Source organism: Hippopotamus amphibius, chromosome 9, assembly GCF_030028045.1.
Source record: "Hippopotamus amphibius kiboko isolate mHipAmp2 chromosome 9, mHipAmp2.hap2, whole genome shotgun sequence".
Lineage (NCBI taxonomy): Eukaryota > Metazoa > Chordata > Mammalia > Artiodactyla > Hippopotamidae > Hippopotamus > Hippopotamus amphibius.
In genome coordinates, this window is record NC_080194.1 from 75,744,023 (window position 1) to 75,760,097 (window position 16,075).

The following is a 16,075-nucleotide window of genomic DNA, read 5'->3' on the forward strand; positions in this document are numbered from 1 at the left end:
CATTATGTCTCTTGTAATTTCACATTCTGAAAGTAGAGAAATAACCACAGAATGGGTTCAGGGACTCACTGGACCCACCATGAGATAGACATGAGCTAAAACTCCACTGACCACGTGACCTATGTAAGCCCTGACTCTGACTCAGGGACAGTAACTTTTTTGGGTCTCCTAAAATTAGTATTAGTTCAGAGTCAGTGTCCAGTAATCCCTGAAAAGTTTATCTCCTTTCCCTCCATGCACAGTCACCCTGGTGAAAGGCTGTAAGTCCCTTTGAGAGGGGCCAGGAGAAAGATTAACAGTATGCATGTTCTGTAGTGTAGCAGGGTCCTTCCTCAAGGGAATCTGGCCTCTCCCTGATTCAAGGAGTTCTGGGTGTGTACACTGGCTCAAATCAGAATTGGTCAAAGGGCCATGACTCTCTTTTTATGATTCAACTTAGACTTCTGTTCACTTGACCTAAAATTCTCCCACTTAAATAGATCCAGCAAGAATTTAGTGGTTCATCAATCTATTTCATTTCTTTCTTTTTTTTTAATTTTAAGCTCTTTATTGGAATATAATTGCTTTACACTCTTGTACCAGTTTTTGAGGTACACAAAGTCATTCAGCTGTATTTATACACATATCCCCATATTCCCTCCCTGGCGTGACTCCCCCCCACCCTCCCCGTCCCGGCCCTCTAAGACATCACTCATCAGGTTGATCTCCCTTTGTTATACAACAAATTCCCAGTGGCTATCTATTTTACACGTGGTAGTATATATATGTCTATGCTACTCTCTCACTTCATCCCAGCTTCCCCTTCGCCCCCCTACCCCCCCCACCCAGCCTCATGTCCTCCAGTCCATTCTCTGTATCCACATCTTTATTCTTGTCTTGTTACTGGGTTCATCAGTACCATTTTTTTTGGTTCCATATGTATGAGTTAGCATACAATATTTGTTTTTCTCTTTCTGGCTTACTTCACTCTGTATGACAGACTCTAGGTCTATCCACCTCATTACATATAGCTCCATTTCATTCCTTTTTATAGCTGAGTAATATTCCATTGTATATATATGCCATATCTTCTTTATCCATTCATTTGTTGATGGGCATTTAGGTTGCTTCCATGTTCTGGCTATTGTAAAGAGTGCTGTAATAAACATTACAGTACATGTTTCTTTTTGGATTATGGTTTTCTCTGGGTATATGCCCAGTAGTGGGATTACTGGGTCATATGGTAGTTCTATTTGTAGTTTTTTAAGGAACCTCCAAACTGTTTTCCACAGTGGCTGTACCAACTTACATTCCTGCCAACAGTGCAGGAGAGTTCCCTTTTCTCCACACCCTCTCCAACATTTGTTGTTTCTAGATTTTTTGATGATGGCCATGCTGACTGGTGTGAGGTGATACCTCATTGTGGCTTTGACTTGCATTTCTCTGATGATGAGTGAAGTTGAGCATCTTTTCATGTGTTTGTTGGCCATCTGTATGTCTTTGGAGAAATGTCTATTTAGGTCTTCTGCCCATTTGTGGATTGGGTTATTTGCTTTTTTGGTATGAAGCTGCATGAGCTGCTTGTATATTTAGGAAATTAATCCTTCGTCCGTTGCTTCCTTGGCAACTATTTTCTCCCATTCTGAGGGTTGCCTTCTTGTCTTGTTTATGGTTTCTTTCGCTGTGCAAAAGCTTTTAAGTTTCATGAGGTCCCATTTGTTTATTCTTGATTTTATTTCCCTGATTCTAGGAGGTGGGTCAAAAAGGATCTTGCTTTGATTTATGTCACAGAGTATTCTGCCTATGTTTTGCTTGAGGAGTTTTTATAGTGTCTGGCCTTACATTTAGGTCTTTAATCCATTTGAGTTTTTTTTTTTGTGTATGGTGTTAGGAAGTGTTCTAATTTCATTCTTTTACATGTTGCTGTCCAATTTTCCCAGCACCACTTATTGAAGAGGCTGTCTTTTTTCCATTGTATATTCTTGCCTCCTTTGTCAAAGATAAGCTGCCCATATGTGCTTGGGCTTACCTCTAAGTTCTCTATTCTGTTCCATTGATCTTCCCTTCTGTTTTTGTGCCAGTACCATACTGTCTTGATCACTATGGCCTTGTAGTATAGTTTGAAGTCAGGAAGCCTGATTCTACTAACTCCATTTTTCCTTCTCAAGATTACTTTGGCTATTTGGGGTCTTTTGTGTTTCCATACAAATCGTAAGATTTCTTGTTCTAGTTCTGTGAAAAATGCCATTGGTAATTTGATAGGGATTGTGTTGAATCTGTAAATTGCTTTGGGTAGTATAGTCATTTTCACAATGTTGATTCTTCCAATCCAAGAACATGGTATGGCCCTTCATCTGTTTGTGTTGTCTTTGATTTCCTTCATCAGTGTCTTATAGTTTTCTGCATACAGGTCTTTTGCCTCCTTAGGCAGGTTTATTCTTAGGTATTTTATTCTTTTTGTTGCAATGGTGAATGGGATTGTTTCCTTAATTTCTCTTTCTGCTTTTTCATTGTTAGTGTATAGGAATGCAAGAGATTTCTGCGCATTAATTTTGTATCCTGCTACTTTACTAAACTCATCAATTAGTGCTCGCAGTTGTCTGGTAAAGTCTTTAGGGTTTTCTACGTATAATATCATATCATCTGCAAAGAGTGACAATTTTACTTCCTTTTCCAATTTGGATTCCTTTTATTTCTTTTTCTTCTCTGATTGCTGTAGCTAAAACTTCCAAAACTATGTTGAATAATAATGGTGAGAGTGGACAGCCTTGTCTTGTTCCTGTTCTTAGAGGGAATTTTTTCAGTTTTTCACCATTTAGAATGATGCTGGCTTTTGGTTTCTCATATATGGCTTTTATTATGTTGAGGTAATTTCCTTCTACGCCCATTTTCTGGAGAGTTTTTATCATAAATGGATGTTGAATTTTGTCAAAAGCTTTTTCTGCATCTGTTGAGATTATCATATGGTTTTTATCCTTCAGTTTGTTGATATGATGTATCACATTGATTGATTTGTGTATATTGAAGAATCCTTGCATCCCAGGGATAAACCCCACTTGATCATGGTGTATGATTTTTTTAATGTGCTGTTGGAGTCTGTTAGCTAGTATTTTGTTGAGGATTTTTGCATCTATATTCATCAGTGATATTGGTCTGTAATTTTCTTTTTTTGTGACATCTTTGCCAGGTTTTGGTATCAAGGTGATGGTGGCCTCGTAGAATGAGTTTGGGAGTGTTCCTCCTTTTGCTATATTTTGGAACAGTTTGAGAAGGATAGGTGTTAGCGCTTCTCTAAATGTTTGATAGAATTCACTTGTGAATCCATCTGGCCCTGGGCTTTTGTGTGTTGGGAGATTTTTAATCACAGCCTCAATTTCCGCACTTGTGATTGGTCTGTTCATAGTTTCTATTTCTTCCTGGTTCAGTCTTGGAAGATTGTATTTTTCTAAGAATTTATCCATTTCTTCCAGGTTATCCAATTTATTGGCATATAGTTGCTTGTAGTAGTCTCTCATGATCTTTTGTATTTCTGTGGTGTCCATTGTTACTTCTCCTTTTTCATTTCTAATTCTGTTGATTTGTGTCTTCTCCCTTTTTTTCCTGATGAGGCTAATGGTTTATCAATTTTGTTTATCTTCTCAAAGAACCAGCTTTTAGTTTCATTAATCTTTGCTATTGTTTCCTTCCTTTCTTTTTCATTAATTTCTGCTCTGATCTTTATGATTTCTTTCCTTCTGCTCACTTTGGGGTTTCTTTGTTCTTCTTTCTCTAGTTGTTTTAGGTGTAAGGTTAGGTTGTTTATTCGATATTTTTCTTGTTTCTTAAGGTATGACTGTATTGCTATAAACTTCCCTCTTAGAACTGCTTTTGCTGCATCCCATAGGTTTTGGGTTGTTCTGTTTTCGTTGTCATTTGTTTCTAGATATTTTTTGATTTCTCTTTGATTTCTTTAGTGATTTCTTGGTTGTTTAATAGTGTATTTTTTAGCCTCCATGTGTTTGTATTTTTTGCAGTTTTTTTTCCTGTAATTGATATCTAGTCTCATGGCGTTGTGGTCTGAGAAGATGCTTGATATGATTTCAATTTTCTTGACTTTACTGAGGCTTGATTTGTGACTCAAGATGTGATCTATCCTGGAAAATGTTCCATGTGCACTTGAGAAGAAAGTGTAGTCTGTCATTTTTGGATGGAATGTCCTCTAAATATCAATGAAGTCGAGATGGTCTAATGTGTCATTTAAAGCTGTGTGTCGTTATTTATTTTCTGCTTGGATGATCTGTCCATTGATGTAAGTGGGGTGTTCAAGTCTCCTACTATTATTGTGTTACTGTCGATTTCCCCTTTTATGGCTGTTAGCATTTGCCTTATGTGTTGAGGTGCTCCTATGTTGGGTGCATAGATATTTACAATTGTGATATGTTCTTCTTGAATGGATCCCTTGATCATTATGTAGTATCCTTCCTTGTCTCTTTTAATAGTCTTTACTTTCAAGTCTAATTTTTCTTATGTGAACATTGCTACTCCAGCTTTCTTTTGACTTCCATGTGCATGGAATATCTTTCTCCATCCCTTTACTTTCAGTCTATATGTATCCCTTGGTCTGAAGTGGGTTTCTTGTAGGCAGCATATAGAAGGGTCTTGTTTTTGTATCCATTCAGCCAGTCCGTGTCTTTTGGTTGGAACATTTAATCCACTTACATTTAAAGTGATTATTGACATGTGTGTTTCTATTACCATTTTCTTAATGGTTTGGGGTTTGTTTTTGTAGGTGTTTTCCTTCTCTTGTGTTTCCTACTTAGAAAAGTTCCTTTAGCATTTGCTGTAAGGCTGGTTTGGTGCTGCTGAATTCTCTTAACTGTTGATTGTCTGCAAAGCTTTTGATTTCTCCATCGAATCTAAATGAGATTCTTGCTGGGTATTCTTGGCTGTAGGTTTTTCTCTTTCAGGACTTTCAGTATATCCTGCCATTCCCTTCTGGCCTGCAGAGTTTCTGCAGAAAGGTCGGCTGTTATCCTCATGGGTTTTCCCTTATGTGTTATTTGTTGCTTTTCTCTTGCTGCTTTTAATATTTTTTCTTTGTGTTTAATTTCTTTAGTTTGATTAATATGTGCCTTGGTGTATTTCTCCTTGGGTTTCTTCTGTATGGGACTCTCTGTGCTTCTTGGACTTGGTGAATTATTTCCTTTCCCATGTTGGGGAAGTTTTCCACTATAACCTCTTCAAAGATTTTCTCAGCCCCTTTCTTTTTTTCTTCTTCTTCTGGGATGCCTATGATTTGAATGTTGGTGCGCTTGATGTTGTCACCAAGGTCTCTGAGACTGTCTTCCATTCTTTTTATGCTTTTTTCTCTTTCCTGCTCTGTGGCAGTTATTTCCCCCATTCTGTCTTCCAACTCACTTATTCGTTCTTTTGCCTTGGTTATTCTGCTGTTTATACCATCTAGAGTATTTTTAATTTCAGTTATTTTGTTGTCCATTGCCGTTTGTTTGTTCTTTAGTTCTTCTGAGTCCTTATTAACTGTTTCTTATATTTTCTGTATTTGGTATCGAGATTTTGTATCATTTTTACTATCATTACTCTGAATTCTTTTTCAGGCATTTTTCCTATTTCCTCTTCATTTATTTGGTCTTGTGGGTTTTTTTCCTGCTCCTTTGCCTGCATGGTGTTTCTTTGTTTTCTCATGGTAGTCCAAACTTCAGAGGTTGCTTGTCCTGGCTATAAAGGGGTTTAAAGAAGACTTTCCAAGCCCCAGACTAATGGCAGAGTGTTGAGTCAAACATATACTAAGTCAAGGAAACACATACATGTATAAGACACACAAATACTGAATCCAGTAGAACATAAGGCACTAGAAAGACCCGACAGAAGAACCCCAGTATGCTATCAGACATTCAAAGAGAAAACCATCAGAAATTCAAAACCAAAACAGAACAAAACAGAAACAAAAGCAAAAACAAACAAACAAACAAATAACACCGCACACACACAAACAGAAATCCAGGGAGATTTTGAAAGCTAGGATCAAGTATAATAAAGAGCTAGAGTACCACCAGACAGACTGAAGAGTCTCAGAATGAAATCAGACAATTACACTAAGAACTAAGATAAAGACAAAAACCTAATAATAAATACCAAAGCAGTATGTCATCTGGAGAATAAAGCAAGGAGACAGAGCAGACCGATAATATTGCTTGTAAGTATATTAAGATAAAATAAACTAAAGAAGGATAGAAGACAGGGCAACAGAAGAGCATAGTGTAACTGGAAATATGAAAATAAAAAGAAAAAAAAATGTATAAAAGATAGAGATGAAAAGAAGGTAGGAGAGATACAGTCAGCACTACAAAAAACTTAGCTAGAAATAGAAATATATAAAAAGGCTAAAAATAGAATAAAAAATGGAATAAAAATATGTTATAAAAACTTGTAGATCCCTTAGGACTAAGCACGTAATTAATAAAAACAAACAAACAAACAAACAAACAAAAAAAAAAACAAACTAGAACTGACCCCAGAATGGACCAGTTCAATAGAATCAATACTAATATTTTTGTTTCTTTGGGGTCTCAGCTATAAGTGTCCTTCTACCCACCGTGGGTTTTTTGTAATATTCTGTGACTAGCAGAGCTTCCTTTATTGTTCGTCTGTAAGAGCTGGTGTGTGGGGAGAGAGAGGGTACAGTTGTGGTTCCTTTCCCTGGGAGTGAGTGAGCAGTGGCACCCTTTCTGGGACTCTGCGGTTCCGTTGGATGTGGCGGTGCCTGTTGCAGTGGGATGCCAGTGGCTCAGGTGTAAACAGAATGTCTCAGAGTTGGGCCGCTCTGTGGGATTTTTGGCTCTCGGCTGCAGGTACTCTAAGCCAGCCTTGCCCAGGGGCCTTTGTTACCCCTGAGCGTGTTAACTTAGCCCACAGGGGTCCTGCCTCTGTCTGTCGCAGGCGCCAAGAGAGAGGCTGCGCCAGCGGCTCCTTCCCCCTACTTATGAATCAGCAGTATCCAGCTGCCACTATGGTCTCGCATCCCTCTGCGGTAGGCACTTCTTGCTGCGGACCTCTTCCCTCCTGTGCCCTTGGTCCGTCTCCCCACCGCCAACAATGTTTCTCACCCTGAATCAGCTCTCCGGTTCCCACGCTCCCACTCCCAGACCCCCTGTTCTGCTGTGAATTGATGTCTCAGTCCAGGCACTTTGAGCTGTGGTGCGGACCCTCCGTGTGTTTCTCCCTCCCGTCTGCCACAGCTCAGCCGCTTTACCCTCTTTGATAGTCGCAAATGCCTCCCTACCTGTTATGTTGGGATCTTTGCAGTCCTTTCTGGTGTCTGATGTCATTTGCTGGTGTTCAGCTGGTTTTCTTTGGGAATTATTACGTCTTTTGGTGTATTCCTAATGCTTTCTGTGGAGAGGGATGCACTCCATGTCCTTCTGCTTCACTGCCATCTTTTGACTCCTGAGTTAATTAAATCTCAGTAAAAATATTTAATTTTTTTCCTGTCTTGCTTTTCCTTCTTAGCACCTTTACTGTGAACCTCCCAGGCCACCGCCGCCGGCGCTATAACCCTATTTCATTTTTAAGGACATCATGAGCAACTAGCCAACAGCATAGGTATCTGTAAGTCAGACTTTTTATTACTACTTTGACTCAGCTGTCCACTACAGTAACCATGCCCACCTTGCTTCTGATCATTAAATGTTGCCACTTGGCCCCTACTACTCAGGATCCAAGTACCCCATTGCATGTAGATCTCCCCAGTTCAGTGACAGCAGTTACCACTGTAATTTCTGACCTACAGAGAAATGTGACCAGCTCTTTGAGGATGCTGAAGCTTCCCTCATATAGATTCCTTGGAGTCATGGTGAAAGGTGAGTCCTCTGGACCCTCCTAGGGTGGGTGAGCATGTCTTAAATGGTAAGTACACTCTAGCATTCCAGCCTCCCTAAACCTTTGGATACCTTTCTCTAAAGTACACCGGGGCAGTTCTGGCCTTTCAAATACATTGAGTGTAGGTTGCTTGCTGGTCCATGTTTCAACCAAACAAACCATTAGGACCTCTTCTAACTCCTCAAGCTGTAATAGTAAGTGAGAATCTGCTCAGTGGGCCCATATCAATAAATTAGTCCAGACCTGGCTTTAGGTTCCTTCCACCATTATCTTAGACCCTTAATATTCACCTGCATAGTTCCCGAATTTATGTATGTAAAAGTTGGGAAAATCATGTTCTTTTGGAGTGTTGTACAGCTCCTCAGGGGACACACTTTGTCCCTCACCTGTTAAGGACCACTGGATGCAGTTATAAGTGTAGAAGTCAAGAAAGGTAGTGAGGATGGGCCCTGTGGAGAATCAATAGTGTCTTGCGAGGCAAGTACCTTGGGGTAGGTCATTAAGGTTTCCTGAGGCAAAGCAGGATTAATCTCTTCAAACTCGGTAGAAGAACTGCTTCTGCTGGCAAAGAAGACTCAGCAGAATGTCAGTGTTCAGCATCCCCAGCTTCATCAGGGTCTGCCCATATCTTCCCATTCCAATTGTCAGGATCCTATTACTTCTCAATCAATACCTTCACATTACCAGCAGACACCTTGCAAGGTTGGAAATTCAACTTGTGTTGTAATTTAGCCACTTGCAGAAAACTGTGGGTTTGGTTTAAGGCAACCTCAGCACCGTGACAGGAGATAAAGGTTTCTTTCAGGGCAGCTGTAGAAACTTTCAGGTCATTTATGAAGTCCTAAACTGGGGATCTGAATTCGTAAGCTCATTCTTTTCTTTCTCCACTTTGTCTAGTGTAATTAGGAGCAGTCAGTAAATCTTATTATACTTGTCAGTTTGACAAAAACATTCTAAACTATCAAATACAAAGGCACCTAGAACTTACCTCTTACAAGTAATTGATTAGGAGTATCCAGTGGTTGTATTATGTGTATCTCTGTTACCACATCTTGTCATGGAAAATGCTCTTTACTACTGGAGAACCAATTCCAGAAACCTCAGAGCCAATTCAGAAAACATCCTTAAGATTCTGTTCTTCTAGAATTATTCTTGTACTAAAGTCTGTATTATCTAGACTTCTTTGAGAAACAGAATCAACAGGATAGCTATGTCATCTTTATATCTATATCATCTATTTACCTATCTGTGTATCTGCAGGACTTAGTTTAAGGAATTGACCCATGTGATTGTTGGGGCTGGCAAATCCAAAATCTGTAGGGCAGGCCTGCAGATTGGAAACTCAGCCAGAATTTTTACATTGCATTCTTGAAGCAGAATTTATTCCCAAAGCAAACAAAAGGGGGAAAAATGAAGATTAGATTAAACATCAATGAAATAGAAAACCAAAAAAATAACAAAGGAAAAAATAGGGAAATTCAATGCAAGCAAAAGGTGGTCTTCAAGAAGATTAACAACAACAACAACAACAATAAACACAAATATTTAGCTAAGATGAACAGGAAAAAAGAGAGAAGACACAAATTGCCAAAATCAGAATTGAAAGAGGGAACACCACTGACCCTACAGTGTTAAAAAGGCTCTGTAGGAATACTATGAACAGCTCTGTGCCAACAAATTAGACAACTTAGAAAAAATTGATTTGTAGCTTCAAAACAATACCTATCAAAACTCCAATAGGATTTTTAAAAAAGTAATTGGCAAGATAATTTTAAATTTTATACAGAAGTTCAAAGGACCTAGAATAGCCAGAAAACTTTTGAGAAAAAAAGAGAACTTATACTACTCTGTCTGAAAACTTACTATAAAACTATAATTATCTAGATAGTGTGGTACTAGTATAAGGCTAGGCATGTAAGTCAATGGAACAAAATTGAGATACAGAAATAAACTCTTATGGTCAATTGAATTTCCAACAAAGCTGCCAAGGCATTTCAGTGGGAGGAAAGGATAGTCTTTTCAAAAACTGATGTTGATATAATTATATATTTATATGCGAAAAGATATATTCAGATCCTTCCTCGTGCTATACACACAAAAATAGCTCAAAATGGATCATAGGCCTAAATGTAAGAGCTAAAATTATAAAACTTTCTGGAAGAAAACATAGAGAAAAAATCCTCATGACCTTGTAGTTCTTAAATATGACACCAAAAGCATACTCCATCAAAAATGTAGAATTTGATTTTATCAATAATAAAACCTTTTTCCTTTCAAAAAAAAAAAAAAAGAAACTATTAAGAAAATGAAAAGACAAGCCATGGATTTGGAGAAAACGTTTGTAAATCATACATTTGATAAAAGACTTGCGTCCAGAATATATAAAGAATTTACAACTCAACAAAAAGAAGACAAACAACCTAATTTTAAAAATTGAATAGATATTACACCATCTAAAACATATGTAGATAATAAGCACATGAAAAGATTATTGACATTATAAATGATTAGGAAAACGCAAAGTAAAACCAAATTATATACCTCTTTACATACCAACTAGAATGGCTATGATTTTAAAAGACAGACAATATGAGTGTTATGAAGAGATAGAGAAATGCGAACCTTCATACATTGCTGGTGGGAATGTAAAATGTCACAGCCTCTTTTGAAGAAAACTTGATGTTTCTTAAAACTTAAATATATACCAAATATTTAAATGTTTAGAATTATCCATCTTTTGCAATCTCTTTCCAAAAATATGGGAAGGGAGTGTATTCCAACTCATTCCATTTAATATGAGGCCAGTATTACCTTGATACCAAACCAGACAAGACCATCACAAGAAAATAAAATTATAGGCCAATAGCTCTTATAAATCTAGATCTAAAATCCTCAACAAAATACTAGCAAACTGAATCCTGCAACATATAAAAAGAATTATATACAAGTGGAGTTATCCCAAGAATACAAGATTCACTTAACATCTGAAAATCAAAAACTAATATAACGTATTAATAGAGTGAAAGACAAAAACCACATGATCATCTCAAATGCAGAAAAAGCATTTGGCAAAATCCAATGCTTTTTGGTGAAGAAAACACTCAAAATCTAGGAATAGGAAGGACATGTCCGCAACCCAATAAAAGGCATCTGCAAAAACCTCTCGTTTAATGTCATACTCAATGATAAAATACAGTGCTTTTCTCCTAAAATCAGGAGCAGTAAAAGAACATCTACTCTCTTCCAGTTCTATTTAACAATGTACAGCCAGGGCAATTATGCAAGAAAAAGAAAAGTCCTCCCGATTGGAAAGGAAGGAAAATTATCTCTATTTGCAGAAGACATGATGTTGTATGTCGAAAGTTCTAAGAAAACCGCTAAAAACTATTATAAATAATGATTTCAGCAAAGTTATAAGGTACAAGATTAATATTAAAAATCCACTATATTTCTATATGCTAGAAATGATAAATTCAAAAATGAAACTAAAGAATTCCATTTACAATAGCATCAAAAAGAGTAAAATGCTTAGGAATTAACCTAATAAATGAAGTACTGGACTTGTTCGTTGCAAACTATAAAACTTTGTTGAAAGAAATTAAAGAAGATGTAAATAAATAGAAAAACACTCCGTGTTCTTGGAAAGGAAGACTTGCTGTGAAGATGACAGTACTCTCCAACTGATCAACAGATTCAATGCAGTCCCTATCAAAATGCCACAGGCTTTTTTTTTTTCTTTTTTCTTTTTGCAAGACTTGACAAAGCTGATCCTAAAATTCATATGGAAATGCAAGGAACCCACAATAGCCAAAATAATCTTTAAAAAGAACAAAAAAGAGAACAAAAAGAAGAACATGCACACTTCTCAATGTCATAACATACTAGAAAGCTGCAGTAACCAAGACACTGTGGCATTGGTGTAAGGATAGATACATATATCAATGGAAAAGAATTGACAGTCCAGAAACAAACCCTTACATTTATAGTTAATTAATTTTTGACAAGGGTATGAACACAGTTTGATGGAGAAAGTAATTCTTTGCAACAAATGGGGCTAGGACAATAGGGTTCCACATGCACAAGAATGAGATTCGCCTCTCCCCCACCTCACACCATATATAACTAAAAATAGACCATAGATATAAATGTAAAAACTACAACTATTAAACTATTAGAATAAACATAGGAATAAATTTTCATCACCATGGGCTAGACAACAGTTCCTTAGATGTGGCACTAAAAGCACAAGCAACAAAAGTAAAAATAGATAAATTGGACTTCATCAAATGTCCAGTTCATCATGTGTGATACATGATGACTATTCATCACTTTGTTCTTCAAATGACATCGTCAAGAAGGTGAAAAGACGACCCATGTAGTGGGAGAAAATATTTGCTAAGCGTGTATCTGATAAGACACTTGCACACAGAATGTATAAGGAATTCTTAAAACTCAACAATAAAAGACAGATAGGTCAATTATAAAATGGCAAAGGACTTGAATATACATTTCTCCAAAGAAGATATACAAGTGGCCAATAAGCACATGAAAACGTGCGCGGCATCATTACTCATTAGGGAGATACTGCTCAAAACCACCATGGGATACTACTTCATAGTCACCAGAAAGGTTAATACCAGAGTGACATATAATAACAATGTTGGCAGAGATGCGGAGAAATTGGAATTCTCACGTATTTATGGTGGGAATGTGAAGAGATGCTGCCATTTAGGAAAGATTTTGACAGTTCCTCAAAAATAGAGTTCCTGTATAGCTCAGAGGCATAACACCATTCGTTATTTAATTGAGTGAAAATTAGACTATTCCTGGTTATCATTATATCTCCAATCATCTATCTAAACTTTAAAAGAGTGACAATAACAAGTATTGGCAGAAATGTGAAGTAACTATTACAGGCAGTAGTTGGTACAACCACCTTGCAGTACTCTTTGTTATATACTAGTGCTAAATATATGGAAAGCCTATGACCTAGCAGCTCTGCTCTTTGTTATGTAAATATGCAGAGGATTTAGTGCTTATGCGAAGGAAAAGATAGGTATAAGAATGTTCATAGGAGGAGAAAAAGATGGCGGCGAAGTAGAGAGACGTGGAGTGCATCCCTCTCCACAGATGCATTGGGAATGCACGGAAGGACGCAGTAATTCCCACAGAGAACCAGCTGAACACCAGCAGACGGCCTCGGACACCAGAAACGGCTGCGGGGAGCCCGACATAGCCGGTAGGGAGGCATCTACGAGGGCTCAAAGAGGGTGAAGCGGCAGAGCTGTGGCAGACGGGAGGGAGTGAGAAACATACGGAGGGTCCGCAGCGCAGCTCAGCGTTCCCGGACCGAGACATCGATCCGCGGCTGAACGGAGGGTCCAGGAGGGTCCAGGAGCGGGAGCGTGGGAACTGGAGAGCTGGTTCAGGGTGAGAAACATTGTTGCTGGTAGGGCGACGGACCGAGAGGACAGGAGGGAGGAGGTCTGCGGAGAGGAGTGCTCGTCCCTGAGAGCTGCCCGGCCATGATGGCGGCTGGAGGCTGCAGGCTCACAGGCGTTGGGGAGGAGCCACGCGAGTAGCCTCTCCCTCTCTTTCAGTGCCTCTGCAACAGGCAGTGGAGAGACGCCCTGCGGGCCACCTAAGGCGCTCAGGGATAACAAGCACCCTCAGGCACTCGGGTGGGGCTAGATTAAAACCCCTTGCAACGCCAGCAGCAGGGAGGCTGCTGAGAGAAAAAAAAAAAAAAAAAAAACAACAGCATCAAAAAGAAGAAAAACCCCGAGAGAGGCCCAACTCTAAGACTTTCTGTTTACGCCTGAGCCACCAGCGCGCTCTGCAACAGGCACCTCCAAGCCTGACTGAAACAACAGTGTGCCACTGCTCACTCATTCCCAGGAGAAGGAGCCACTATTGTACCCTCTCCCTCCCCACACACCGACGCTTACAGACGAACAATAAAGGAACCTCTGCTGGTCACAGAATAACGCAAAAAAAACCCAAGGCAAGGAGAAGGACACTTACAGCTGAGACGCTAAGGAAACAGAAATAGTAGTATCAATACCTATTGAACTGGTCCATTCTGGGATCAGTTCTGCATTTTTTTTTTTTTTTGGATTTATTAAATACGATCTTAGCCCTAAGGGATCTACAAGTTTTATAACATAATTTTTTAATGATATTTTTTATTCTTTTTTTTTTTTTTTTTTTTTGCCTTTTTATATACTTCTACATCTAGCTAAGTTTTTGGTAGTACGGACAAAATATCTCTCATACTTTCCTTTCATCCCTATCTTTTATATATTTCTATTCCTTTCTTTTTATTTGCATATTTCCAACCACACTACGCTCTTCTCTTCCCCTTTCTTCCAGCCTTTTTAAGTTTATTTTATCTTAACATACTTATAAGCAACACTATCGGTCTGCTCAGACTCCTTGCTCTATTCTCCAGATGACGCACTGCCTTGGTATTTAATATTAGGCTTTTGTCTTTATCTTAGTTCTTAGTACAGTTGTCTAATTACATTCTGAGAATCTCCATTCTCTCTGGTGGTACTCCAGCTCTTTTCTATATTTGATCCTAGCTTACAAAATCTCCCTGGATTGATGTTTGTAGGTGTAGGGTGTTATTTGTTGTTTGTTTGCTTTTGCTTTTGTCTCTGATTTGTTCTGTTTCAGTTGTCAATTTCTGTTGGGTTTCTCTTTGAATATCTGATAGAACACTGGGGTTCTGTCAGGTCTTTCTAGAGCCTTATGTCCTAACGGATTCAGTAATTATGTGTCTTATATATGTATGTGTTTCCTAGACTTAATATTCGTTTAATCCAATACTTGGACATTAGTCTGAGGCTTGGACAGTCTTCTATAAACACCTCTATCGCCAGGACAAGTAACCCCAAAAGTTTGGACAACCATGAGGAAACAAAGAAACACCATGCAGGCAAAGGAGCAGGAAAAAAACCCACAAGACCAAATAAATGAAGAGGAAATAGGAAAAATACCTGAAAAAGAATTTAGAGTAATGATAGTAAAAATGATACAAAATCTCGATAACAAAATAGAGAAAGTACAAGAAACAGTTCATAAGAACTCAGAAAAACAAACAGCAATGGATAACAAAATAACTGAAATTAAAAATACTCTAGATGCTATAACCAGCAGAATGACTGAGGCAGAAGAACGAATAAGTGAGTTGGAAGATAGAATGGGGGAAATAACTGCCACAGAGCAGGAAAAAGAAAAAAGAATAAAAAGATTAGAAGACAGTCTCAGAGACCTCAGTGATAACCTTAAACGTACCAATATTCGAATTATAGGTATCCCAGAAGAAGAAGAAAACAAGAAAGGGTCTGTGAAAATCTTTGAAGAGGTTATAGTGGAAAACTTCCCCAACATGGGAAAGGAAATAATTCACCAAGTCCAAGAAGCACAGAGAGTCCCATACAGAATAAACCCAAGGAGAAATACACCAAGACACATATTAATCAAACTAACGACAATTAAACACAAAGAAAAAATATTAAAAGCAGCAAGAGAAAAGCAACAAAACCCATCAGGATAACAGCTGACCTTTCTACAGAAACTCTGCAGGCCAGAAGGGAATGGCAGGATATCCTGAAAGTCCTGAAAGAGAGAAACCTACAGCCAAGAATACTCTACCCAGCAAGAATCTCATTCAGATTTGATGGAGAAATCAAAAGCTTTCCAGACAAGCAAAAGTTAAGAGAATTCAGCACCACCAAACCAGCCTTACAACAAGTGCTAAAGGAACTTCTCTAAGTAGGACACACAAGGAAAGGAAAACACCTACAAATACAAACCCAAAACAATTCAGAAAATGGTAATTGGAACACACATGTCAATAATCACTTTAAATGTCAATGGATTAAATGCTCCAACCAAAAGACACAGACTGGCTGAATGGATCCAAAAACAAGACCCTTCTATATGCTGCCTACAAGAAACCCACTTCAGACCAAGGGATACATATAGACTGAAAGTAAAGGGATGGAAAAAGATATTCCATGCACATGGAAGTCAAAAGAAAGCTGGAGTAGCAATACTCATATCAGACAAATTAGACTTGAAAGTAAAGACTATTAAAAGAGACAAGGAAGGACACTACATAATGATCAAGGGATCCATTCAAGAAGAACATATCACAATGGTAAACATCTATGCCCCCAACATAGGAGCACCTCAATACATAAGGCAAATGCTA